The 12,021-nt window shown below is 47.0% G+C and overlaps 1 protein-coding gene across 2 annotated transcripts in view; it reads right to left on the bottom strand.

Annotated features, from left to right (window-relative positions):
- Positions 1-2,327, bottom strand: part of DDC (dopa decarboxylase) — a 108,933-nt gene extending 106,606 nt beyond the window's left edge. The window contains exon 1 of one of the 2 annotated variants that reach the window (XR_005724410.1): positions 2,162-2,327. The gene's annotated coding sequence lies outside the window, so the exon portion shown is untranslated. The remainder of the gene's footprint in view (positions 1-2,161) is intronic. The other variant, XM_040260225.1, reaches the window with a different exon arrangement.
- Positions 2,328-12,021: the final 9,694 nt, after the last annotated feature.

Genomic DNA, 12,021 nt, shown 5'->3' with positions numbered 1-12,021 from the left:
CTCACGGCTGCCCCTCCTGACCTTGAACGTGGAGTAGCTCCTCTTGGCTACTTATTTGCAAGCATTATTTAATTTTTGTTACATTTTAAATTTGATTCATGAGTTAAATAGTAGCTTCCCCCAAATTTTCAGACATGCACAGCAATTTTTACTTATTTTTTTATTTAGTTGTAATTTAGTTAACTTAATTGAACTGTGATTGGAAAGCAACTGGTATTTTAGCAATTCTCTGACCGACACTGAAACTTGCCTTACAGCCTGCTATGAATACATCCTGAATTTTTGTAAACATTTCATGTACTCTTGAGAAGAAAGTGTGTTTTCTAATATTGGGTGGAGGGTTATTCTAATCATTGGGTAGACAGTACATCCAATAAGCCAAGAATGTTACTTGCTGACATATTTTAAATCTTTACTAATGTTCTTGTTAGCTTGTTCTATCGTCCAACTCACTGTCATTGCTGAAGATGTGTTGAAATCTGTTATGGTGGTGAATTTGCTGATTTCTCCCCATAGTTGTGCCAAAATTTGCTTAATATATTTAAGGCTTTTCCATTAGGTCTACACGTGTTTAGAACTATATTACTTCTTGGTGGACTGAACCTTTTATCATTTTATAAAGTCATGCTACTTAATAGATTAATGTTAATGACCTTGTTGTAAAGTGAACCACCCCTGTTCTTCCTCAGTCATCGGAGGCCCAGGTGCAGTGAAACTCAGGGCTTTATTTCTTTATGCATCATTTAGTAATTTTTAAAAGTCTGAAAGTTATTATTTAAATTTTAAGCAGCACCAACATTTTCCTGGTTTCAGAATGTCATCAATCCACTCTGAGTGAAGTTCTCTGAGGCATGTCTGTCCCAAGCCTTCATACACGTGAGCCCAAAGGGCAGGGGTGAACTTCAGATCTGTCATCTGGCCCCATCACAAGGATCGCTAGGCTGATGGAGAGCATCCTGAGGTCCTCAAAAGATGGCCATCAGGACCTCTCCTAAGAGATCCTCAAGGACTGGGAGCACCAGGCCCCCTAGGCCAGGTACAGGGAGACTTCCCAAGAAGACCATGCCCATGTGTCCTCACCCACTTTGGAGCCCAGAGCCTCCCACTTCTTGTTCAGCCCTGCACGTTCCACCTCCCAGCTGTGCCCTGAATTTCCTCCTCCCACTTTTTCCATTCCCACCACAACCCCTCAACAGCCCTGCATCTCCCATCCAGAGCCTCCAGACCATGCTCTTTGATCTCTAAGCAGCTCCTATTAACTCTTCCTGGGGCACTCACTACAAGCCCCAGGCTTTGTAGGTACTTTCAAAAGGCACCACTCTCCCAGAGTAGCAAGACAGAAAGCTTCAGATGGTACAGGAAAGGCCTTGGCCCCAGTCCTCGGTCATGAGTTCTGAGGTCTTGGACCACGTCTCTCACTTCCTCCGTCTCAGTTTTCTCCCTTGTGAAAGGAGGATATTACTGGGGACCAAGTATGTGACTCTCAACACACACAAACACCCGGAAGTTGTTGTTTTAACTCCAGCTGGATGGAGAAGCAAAGGTTTCTCCTCCAGAATTGTATCTTCTGATGGGATTATAGTGAGCCTGCTAGGTTGGCAGGGAAGATCCTTCAATTCTCTCAAATCCCACTGCACAGATAGCTTCTGAATTTACCTCTGAGGAGATTACGCCACACGCCATGAAGGGACAGCCTTGCAGAGTCACAGTTGTTAGAAATGTAAGGGAAGAGTTAATATTTACTCAGCATCTCCGATATGCTGAGTGTTTCCCATGCATTATGAAAATCAGTGCTCCCCCACACCTGACAAGGTAGAGACAGTTAAAATCCCCATTTTAGAGAAGAAGAGACAGGGCTCGGAGCCCTAGACCCCATGGGTGGCACGCAGCAGAGAGCAGAGGAGTCCACGTGTGTCCTATGCTCACTGTCAGCGGCCGTCCGGAGGTGGCACCCCGCGTCTGCCTCATCACACGGGTGGGCGCATGCCCCTGTGAGCACCAGCATTGTCAGCTCAGCACCCCCAGGCTCACGCCGCCCTGTGAGCTCCAGTTTCCCAAGCCAGTTGAGCTTTATGCCAAAGCCCAGCAGTGGGGCGGCGGAGTAAAGCCACAGGGCTTGCCATTTCCAACAGTTGTAATCAAGTTAGAAAGCAGGACTTACTTGCTGGGAATTCTGGCCCTGTTGGGTCTCCACTCCTGTCTGAGATTTGCCAGCTTTGGGGGTTGGGGAGAACATGCGGAAGCAGCTGGGGAGTTGGGCTGCAACTGCAGTCTTCTCACTGCTTCAGATCCACGAGCCCTTGCCTTTTCAGTGTCATACGCTGGTTAAACATTAATTTCTCATAGTGATAAAGGTCAAGGAAATCTTGAGAAATCTCTGGGGAACTTGGGAAACAATTCTTCACTCAGAATGTATACACATTTACTTCTGTGACTCTGCCCAAGTCTGCCCCTCGGCACCAGAGCTTGCTGTGCCTGAGGGCTGAGCAGGGGAATTACCAGCCTTGACAGGCGGGCAGTCTGTCCTACCTCCTTCAGTTCTGCGGTGTGGGGCAGAACTATTTTATACTTTTAGATATTTATCTTTAGAACTTTCCTTCATCTGAAATTTATTTTAAGGTAAGTCATAGGATAAAGTTCTGATTTGTTTCTTCCCCCATAGAGTAAGCTAATCCTTCCAATATGATTTATGAAAAATATTTCTGTTTCTTGAGCTTGTTATTTTGGTCCCGTGAAATTGTTGTTTCATTTCTGTGCCAGGGCTACAGTGTGTAAACTTTGCCTCTTTCCTTTTTAAAATATTTTTGTTATTTTTAATTTTTTTAATTGGAGTATAGTTGATTTACAATGTTGGGTTAATTTCAGGCATATATACAAATGCATCACTTTCTAGTGCATTTGGGTTCTTGGAAGGCAAGAAATCCCTTAATCATTTTTCTTAGAAAAGAATCCTGACTGCTTTCATATATATTTCTTTCAAGAGGAACTTTAAAATCATTTGTTCCTACATTCAAATATTTTGCTGAGGTCTGGGCTGCAGGCACACTGATGGAGTTAAATTGTGAGGACCTGACCTTTGGGAAGGGAGTCTTCCCTTCTATAGCCCCATCGTCTCACTCCAGGGACATTCTTGTCTTAGTTTGGGTTCGTCCGAAGCTGCCCTAAGACACAGACTGGAGTGCACGTCGTTTATTTTGTTAGTTATTATTTTGTTAGGCAGCACCGGGCACATTTCCAAGCCACTTACCCCTGTGGTGGCCGGGTGGGCAGGCCCCACACTGCAGAACTGAAGGAGGTAGGACAGACTGCCCTCCTGTCAAGGCTGGTAATTTCCCTGCTCAGCCCTCACTCAGGCACAGCAAGCTCTGGTGCCGAGGGGCAGCCTTGGGCAGAGTCACCAGACCTGTCAGCTGTGTGCGCAAAAGTGATGAGTCATGGACAGCCTCTGCCAAGGCTCCTTAACTAAGTCCCGTGTCCATAGGTCAGTGTTGGAGGCTCACTGATGCTGGAGTGGGGATTCTAGGTACTTTTATTTAGCATGTGGACTGGAACTTTTCTACAGAACACATTTTCAACTGAATGCAGCTTGGAGTTAAAGAATCCCTTCTGGTGTTGTCGTGTGAAGACCTCACTGGGGAGTGGTTTCTGGGTAGATCTTCCAGGCAGACACAGTAAAGCTGCCCCCAATCCATGATCTTAAGAAGACTTTTCCTCTCCCAGTGACAGTCATGCCTTGGTTACACTGAGCAACTCTCTACAGGGTCAAAGCCATGCCATCTGGTCTGGAGACACTTGTGCATGCGTGCTAAGCTGCTTTAGCTGTGTCCAACTCTGTGACCCTGTGGACTATAGCCGACCACAATCCTCTGTCCATGGGATTCTTCAGGAAAGAATACTGGAGTGGGTTGCTATGCCCTCCACCAGGGAATTTCCCGACCCAGAGATCGAACGGGTGTCTCTTATAAGTCTCTTGCGTTGGCAGGTTCTTTACCACTAGCATCGCCTGGGAAGCCCTGGAGACACGTGTAGGAACTTCAATATCCCTACTTGGTGGAGACCAGCAAGGGAGCCCTGGAGACTCCAGTGAAGCAGGCGGTGGAAAGCCAAGGGGCCACACTGATGATGACTATGACCCCAACTCTGACCCCCACCCCAACCCTGTAACCCTAAACACTTCAACCTAAATCCTAACTCTAACCGCAACCCTAAACAGACCTAAACCCTACCCCCTAACCCTTAACCCCTAAGCCCTAGTCCTAATCCTAGCCTGAACCCTGAGACTGAATCTGCAGAGGAGAAATATCCAAGGAATCAAATTTTCTCAGAAAAGCCACTTTTCTTGGGAGTGGTTGACAATGTCAATTCCGTATTTTCTGCTGAGTGGAAGTTTTTAAATTTAATGAAGTCCAGATTGCTTTCTACTTCTGTGGATTGTGCCTTTGGTATTATAGCCAAAATGCCATCACGAACTCCTCTATTCATCTAGGTTGTCTCTGTCATATTCTGGGAGCTTTGTAGTTTTGCACCCTACATCCAGGTCTGTGATCCATCTGGAGTTGGCTTTTGTGAAGGTGTGATGTCTGTGTCTAGGTTTGTCTTTTGCTCGTGGGTGGCGGTTGTTTTAGCTCCGCTTGTTGGAAAGACTCTCTCTGCTCTGCTGTGTTGCCTTTGCTCTTGTGTCAGAGATGAGTTGATTGTCTGTGCGAGTCTGTTTCCAGGCTCTCCGTTCTGTTCCGTCGATCCACTTCTCTCTGCTTCCACACGGCTTTGGTTACTGCAGTTTCAGAGGAAGTCTGAGGTTGAGTGTGTCAGTCCTTCAACATGGTTCTTCTCCAATTCAGTGTTTTCCGATTCACTGGGATTGACCTATCATTGGATCATGAAACCACTTTGGAGATTTCATGACCAGCATTTTAAAAAAGGAAAGCAAATAGAACAGAACAGAATAGGAAAGAGAGGGCTTTGCACCTAACAAGGGAAACGGTGCTTCGTGAAATTTCTGTTCAATTACGTATGCATGTCTGTGTGTGTGCACGCTGGGCCACTAGATGACAGCGTTTCTTCCCATAGGTTATGATCAAAGACGACAGCTGGCACTGAGGATAATTCTCTCTAGAGAAATAAAGGAGGCTGAGGTTTATAAAATCTGCAAGTGAGGATTTAAGAGTAACCAGAAAAGCTGGAGGAGGCAGCCTTTAATGGCAAACAGCTATTCCAGTATTTATTGTTCATTTCATTCAAAAAGTGGTGCTCATATGTTCCTTAGCTATTTGTAGTTTTCTTCTGGGAATTTCAGGCTTCTATCTCCTGTATTATTTCAAGCTCGGAAGGGAGCAGGACTCAGCCTGGGAGGGGCCAGGCCTCAGCAGGACCTGAGGGCAGAGGGGAGCCCCAGGTGGGGGCTGGTTGGCTCGGCTGAGCACAGACAGAGCTATGCGCTGCTCAGCTGCTCAAGCTCATTAGACTTAGGCTAATACGTTCCACTGGGCTTCAGCACATTCTTTTTTCTTTTGGCTGCATTGCCATGGCTTGCAAGATCTTACAGGATCCGAGTTCCCTGACTAGGAATCGAACCCTGGGCCCCAGGAGGGAAAGCACCACGTCCTAACCACTGGACCACTAGGGAATTCTCTATCGAGTTGGCTTTTTCACCTCATTTGGGGAGCGGGGGGCAGATGTAGTGTTAGTGGCCTGATTGCAAAGGGAGGGGGTAAAGGCCAGAAGAGGCTCCTGCTGGGTGCTCAGGCAGGCAGGAGAGAGGCTCAGGAGGCCTGGATTTTGCCCAGTTACCTGGCCACAGACTCCCTGTGGCTTCTGTAGGATGTCATGCAGGCCGTTGCCAGCCTCTGTGAGTGACTCAGTGCAAAGAGAGTGGTGGGAAGGCTTCAGAGGATCCCTGGCCGGAGAGTCAAGAGGCCACAGGCCAGCCTCAGCTGTGCTGGGGCTGGCTGTGTACCCCCGGGCAAGCCCCCTGAGCAGTGATCAGGCCACTGTGCGGGGGTGGGGAGGGGGCACCTGGGGGCTGCATGGCTTCCACCACGTGGGGCCTGTCAGCAGGCGGAGAGAGCCTGGAGGTGCTTGAGTCCCCAGTGGCCTTCCGGTTATGCCAGCCGTGTGCTCACCGGGTGCTCTCCAATACAGCTTCAGGCATTTTTGGATTTAATTCTAAGCCTTTCCCATCACATTCTACAAAGATCACCGTCTTAGGAGCTGAAAACTCTGGTGGCTTGGACGGGATGAAAACACAGTGAGTACGTGGACCCTAAAATCCCGAAGCTCATCGTAAGTTGTGGATGGTCCCACCCCCCTGTGCTGGCCAAATGCTTTTATCACCAAGTCAGAGATTTTAATTCCGTAGGTTTAAGCGAGGCCTGAGGATGTGGAACACACAAGCCTGGCTCTTTGGGCAGCTTCTAGAATTCTCCTTCCCCATGGGAGCTGCACTGAACCTTGCTGAGCTAGCACAGAGGCATGGCTCTGTCTCCCACCCAGTTTTCTGAGTCAGGACCCCGGGGGGTAAGACCAGGAATACACTTGCCCTGCATCATCTTAAAGGCATCCATTCTGGAGAGAAAGTGTCAGAAACACAGGTTTGGTACAGCTGTGTAGCCAACCCTTAAAGCATGGTTCAGCTGTCAACTCAGCAGTGCAGCAGAAACCATTCAGAAACCATCGATATTCTGAATGACCTTAGACTCTACCTCAGTCCTCTCCGAAAGTTCCGTGAAATCATATTTTATGTACAATAGAAGTAGCGCAGTGACAAAATAGTAATATGATTTCACTTTTTTGTACAAAATTAAAAAATGTTAGTCTCCTTCCTCCAATAAGAAATACACCAAGCATTACATATTTTTGAATCTGGGTGGCTGGATGAATCCTCCAGTATGCTTTAGAAAGTGGAGAATGTGCCCATCCACAGAAACTCCAAAACTTTTTCCAGACTGGTTTTGAATTAATGTCAAAGTGTCAAGAATGATCCCTATGTTCCGTGTAATCACCCTGGACAAAGCCAGCTCCGAGAGGTCCCATGTGGCTCTTTCCTACCCCTGCAGAGGCATGGCTGTCTTTTCAGATGCACAGCAATAACAGCCCTGCTTACATTTAGAGTCGGGTGTAAACACATGCACTTTAGATTTAGACATGAAAGCTTCACTCAGTCTGGGGAGATGCTCACAGTAGTGGTGATTATTTTGGGAAATACAAAAGGTAGAGTTTCTACCTCTGGCTCACTCCAGGAGATCTGGTCACTTGATAGGCTGATGTCAAATTGGGAAGCATGCTTTTTCTCAGTGGAGTCATGTTGGTGGGGGGCTAAGTGGACATCACTGAGTTTTGTATACAGTGTATGCCTATGACGTGAAACCATTCAATTATAATTGGAAAGCAAAATGTACCCAAACAAACGAGAGACAGCGGATGGTGTCACCCTGCTCTGGCAAATGAGAAGTGAGTACTGTCTTGCCCATGGGGAGAGGCAGAAATGTCCCATGAATGCAGGTGCCTTTAGCCTTGGACCTGGCTTCATTCATTCAGAACATCACCCAGACACAAGGAGACTGACTCTCAAGGGAACTGCCCCCTCCTTCCAACCGTCCATTCCCACGTCTCTAATTTAGCCTCTCATTCCGGGTCCCATAAGACCAGCCGTGTCCAACAAGATTTCCCGTGATGGAGACGTCCTGTCAATGCAGTCCAGTGTGGTGGCTGCTGGACACCACTGCCACTGTCCATATGGGCAGCCACACGCGGCCACCGAGGACTGGAAATGAGGATGATGCAACCAAGAAACTGAAGTTCTTATTTTATTTTTTATTGCAGTTTATTTTTTCCTTTTTATTTATTTATTTATGTTTAAATTTTACTTTATTTTACTTTACAATGCTGTATTGGTGTTGCCATACATTAACATGAATCCACCACGGGTATACATGAGTTCTCAATCCTGAACCCCCCTCCCACCTCTCTCCCCATATCATCTCTCTGGATCATCCCAGTGCACCAGCCCCAAACATCCTGTATCCTGCATCGAACCTAGACTGGTGATTCGTTTCTTATATGATATTATGCATGTTTCAATGCCATTCTCCCAAATCATCCCACCCTCGCCCTCTCCCACCGAGTCCAAGAGACTGTTCTATATATCTGTGTCTCTTTTGCTGTCTCGCATACAGGGTTATCGTTACCATCTTTCTAAATTCCATATATATGCGTTAGTATACTGTATTGGTGTCTTTCTTTCTGGCTTACTTCACTCTGTATAATAGGCTCCAGTTTCATCCACCTCATTAGAACTGATTCAAATGTATTCTTTTTAATGGCTGAGTAATACTCCATTGTGTCTATGTACCACTGCTTTCTTATCCATTCATCTGCTGATGGACATCTAGGTTGTTTCCATGTCCTGGCTATTGTAAACAGTGCTGCAATGAACATTGGGGTACACATGTCTCTTTTGATTCTGGTTTCCTTGGTGTGTATGCCCAGCAGTGGGATTGCTGGGTCATAAGGCAGTTCTATTTACAGCTTTTTAAGGAATCTCCACACTGTTCTCCATAGTGGCTGTACTAGTTTGCGTTCCCACCAACAGTGTAAGAGGGTTCCTTTTTCTCCGCACCCTCTCCAGCATTTACTGCTTGTAGACTTTTGGATCGCAGCCATTCTGACTGGTGGGAAATGGTACCTCATTGTGGTCTTGATTTGCGTTTTTCTGATAATGAGTGATGTTGAGCATCTTTTCATGTATTTGTTAGCCATCTGGACGTCTTCTTTGGAGAAATGTCTGTTTAGTTCTTTGGCCCATTTTTGGATTGGGTCGTTTATTTTTCTGGAGTTGAGCTGCAGGAGCTGCTTGTATAATTTTACTGCAGTTTAAATAATGGCCATGTGCGCCTAGTGCTGTTGAATTGGACAACACACATCTGGGTGAGGGCACATTCTCCATCCACTTGTGCTCAGGCCCACCTTTGCCTTCATTCTCCACACACCTTCCAGATGAGTCCCCCAGCTGGGCCTAGGTCTTCCCTAGGAATCCTGTGCTATAGCCCTCGCAGACATCTATGCTCATGTGTGTGCATGAGTTTGTGTAAGAATGTAGAATTACAATAGAATCTTTTTTATTTTTAAGAGACTTTTTCATAATTTTTATTTGAAATGACCAAACTCCATATTTATCAAAAATGACATTGCGTAATTTGCCATAGAACAACCAAGGGGGGAAAGTTGTTGCATTGCAAAATAATATGAAATCATTTGGGGACATTTGTCTGGAAGGTGTGTGAAGCTGAATGAAAAGGCAGGTGTGACCCCAGGGAGGGAGAGGAGCTGGCTGTAAGATCAATCTTGATGACTAATGTTGTCAAGGTCTTGGAATTCACATCCATGACCCTTGTGTTTATTGATAAGAAAGCTGCACACCAAAGAATTGATGCTTTTGAACTGTGGTGTTGGAGAAGACTCTTGAGAGTCCCTTGGACTGCAAGGAGATCCAACCAGTCCATCCTAAAGGAGATTAGTCCTGAGGATTCATTGGAAGGACGGATGTTGAAGCTGAAACTCCAATACTTTGGCCACCTGATGCAAAGAGCTGACTCATTTGAAAAGACCCTGATGCTGGGAAAGATTCAGGGCAGGAGGAGTAGGGGACGACAGAGGATGAGATTGTTGGATGGCATCACTGACTCAATGGACATGAGTTTGGGTGGACTCCAGGAGTAGGTGATGGAGTGCTGGTGTGCTGCAGTTCATGGGGTCGCTAAGAGTCGGACAAAACTGAGCAACTGAACTGAACTGAACTGAACTGAAATAGCATTCATTTACTTTGTCCTGCTCGCATCAGGCACAATCCCTGCTTTCTTTCCAACATAAACTTCCTATGAATGACTCAGCCAAGAAGAACCCACATTTTTCAAGGAACCATGAAGATGCCCAAGAGAAAAGGAGAAAAGAGTAGGAAAAATATGGTAGTAAGGAGTATTCAGTAGAAATACACTGACATGGAGATTAAATTGGCAGCCAAGACTAATACCATGAAATAAAAACAAAACAAAAATCAAAGCAATCGGTTCACCAAAGCTTAAAGCAGTGATGCAGGAACATATGCAACAGAAGCCAGCATGACTCCAAAGAGAAACGGAGGGAAAAGGAGACATCCTGGTCATGGTGCAGGTCGGCAGTGGCTCAGGGAGCAAGCAGCCCGCCCAGAGACTGTGCGTGACCTGGGCGACAGACGGGACATGCACACTGATGGGACAGATGAATGTGAACACCAAACGGAGCCAGCAAGTCTGAGAAAAGGTAAATCTTAGGAAAGGCAGGTGAGGGAGCTCCAGCACACATAATAGTGCTGTATTTAAAAACAAGACCTGCAGTGATGTAACAGAACCAGATTTAGATGTAATTCAAGAAAACTTGCAGAGATCAGAGAAGACTCGGATCTATTTACAGACTGAAAGTGCACATGGCCTCCCCAGGATGGGGGAGCGGGAAGGACACCTATCCCTCCGCATCAAACCCTGCCTGTCCTGAGGCTCTCCAAAAGGGCCTGTAGTGCCCAAACAAGCGGCCCATGCACCCTCGAGCGCCCTCTGCAGGCCTGGCTGAGATATGCGACCACGGAGTCCCTGCCAGCATCTCTTGGCCTGGGTTCGTCTCCACCCACCGGGCTGAGCAATCCCTCTTGCAGTTCTGCCAAGGACGGACTTTTCACTTGTTTTCTGTCCCTGTTACCGTTGTGTAACTTCCAAGATGAGGAGGGTTGCTGTGAAATTACCATTCTAACACTCAACAGTGTAGGATATTTTTCTGTTTACATTTCACAGGGGGAAGTTTTTATCACAGAAAATTCATCTTATAATTTTATGAATCCCTCAAAGTGGGTTTTAAAGACCAGTAACACTATGATCAAGGCAGTGAGATCAAGATTAATGTTGTGTCTTCTTTTAATTATATTGGCTATTGGCTTATCTGTGTGGCCCCTTGCATCACCTTCTTTGGAAGGAACGCCACGGTCCACATTTGGGACCCTGGCCCAGTGCTTCGCCCCCCACCCCCCTGGACTCCGGGAACGTGGAAACACGAGGTCGCTCATGTCATGCCTTCTGTACACTGTATGCCCCACCACCATGCACACACTCCCCACAGATTCACACACCCCACAGACTCACACACACCTCTGCAAGATGCCCTGCCTGCATCCAGCCTTCCTCACTCCGCCTCCACCTGCCCCCGACCACCCCCACAGCATACTTCGTTCTGCTCTCCCGCCCCATGGACACCCATAACCCTCACCACATACGCCCTACACACATTCACACACCAGCCCCATCGTAAACACGCCCCCCTCCCCATCTCTGACAAGGAAGAGAGTGTTGTGAATTCTTGCTCTGATGGCAGCCTGCCTTAGTGGGATGAGATTTCCAACCCAGGGTGCAGATTCTGAAAACAAGTGATGGGAGAGCTCAAAATGCCACAGGTGTGCTCTGGTGGGTGGACACAGCTGGCTTATGATAATACACTCTGCTGGGGCTGGGACAGGAGGAGGTGAGTCAGGCCCAAGGACAGCTAAGTGACGCTGCCCGCGGGCCCCAGGTGAGGTCCTGTGGGAGCAGAGATGCAGGGCATCCATTCTCTTATTCTTTCTGCCCATTTCTTATGTGGGCCATTTTGCCCATGTGATGGCAAAATCCAGTCACATTTGAACTGCACAAATGTGAGCTTTTTTGAGTTTCTTGAGGTGTTTGCTACAGCTGAGGGAAGCTCTGCCTCCCTCTGGAGCTTCCATGGGTCTCTGTTCTTGCAGAGGAAGTCAGGGGAGGAGAGGCCCATGGATCTGTTCCGTGGTCAGCATGGAGCCCACCCAGCAGGGTCACGCCAGTCTGCACGTCACACCAACTCGTTTGTAACTGCTGTTAAGCCAGGTAAGAAGCAAATCACTAAAATATCCCAAATCATCTCCCTAGGTGTTTAGTGCTTGATCAGCTGAATGTTTTTAAAATATAGAAACAGACGCCACAGGCAAAA

The sequence above is a fragment of the Oryx dammah genome, unplaced genomic scaffold (assembly GCF_014754425.2).
Source record: "Oryx dammah isolate SB20612 unplaced genomic scaffold, SCBI_Odam_1.1 HiC_scaffold_18, whole genome shotgun sequence".
NCBI classification, from domain to species: domain Eukaryota; kingdom Metazoa; phylum Chordata; class Mammalia; order Artiodactyla; family Bovidae; genus Oryx; species Oryx dammah.
Note: the sequence above shows the minus strand (reverse complement) of the source record. Positions and strands in the feature narration are given on the sequence as shown.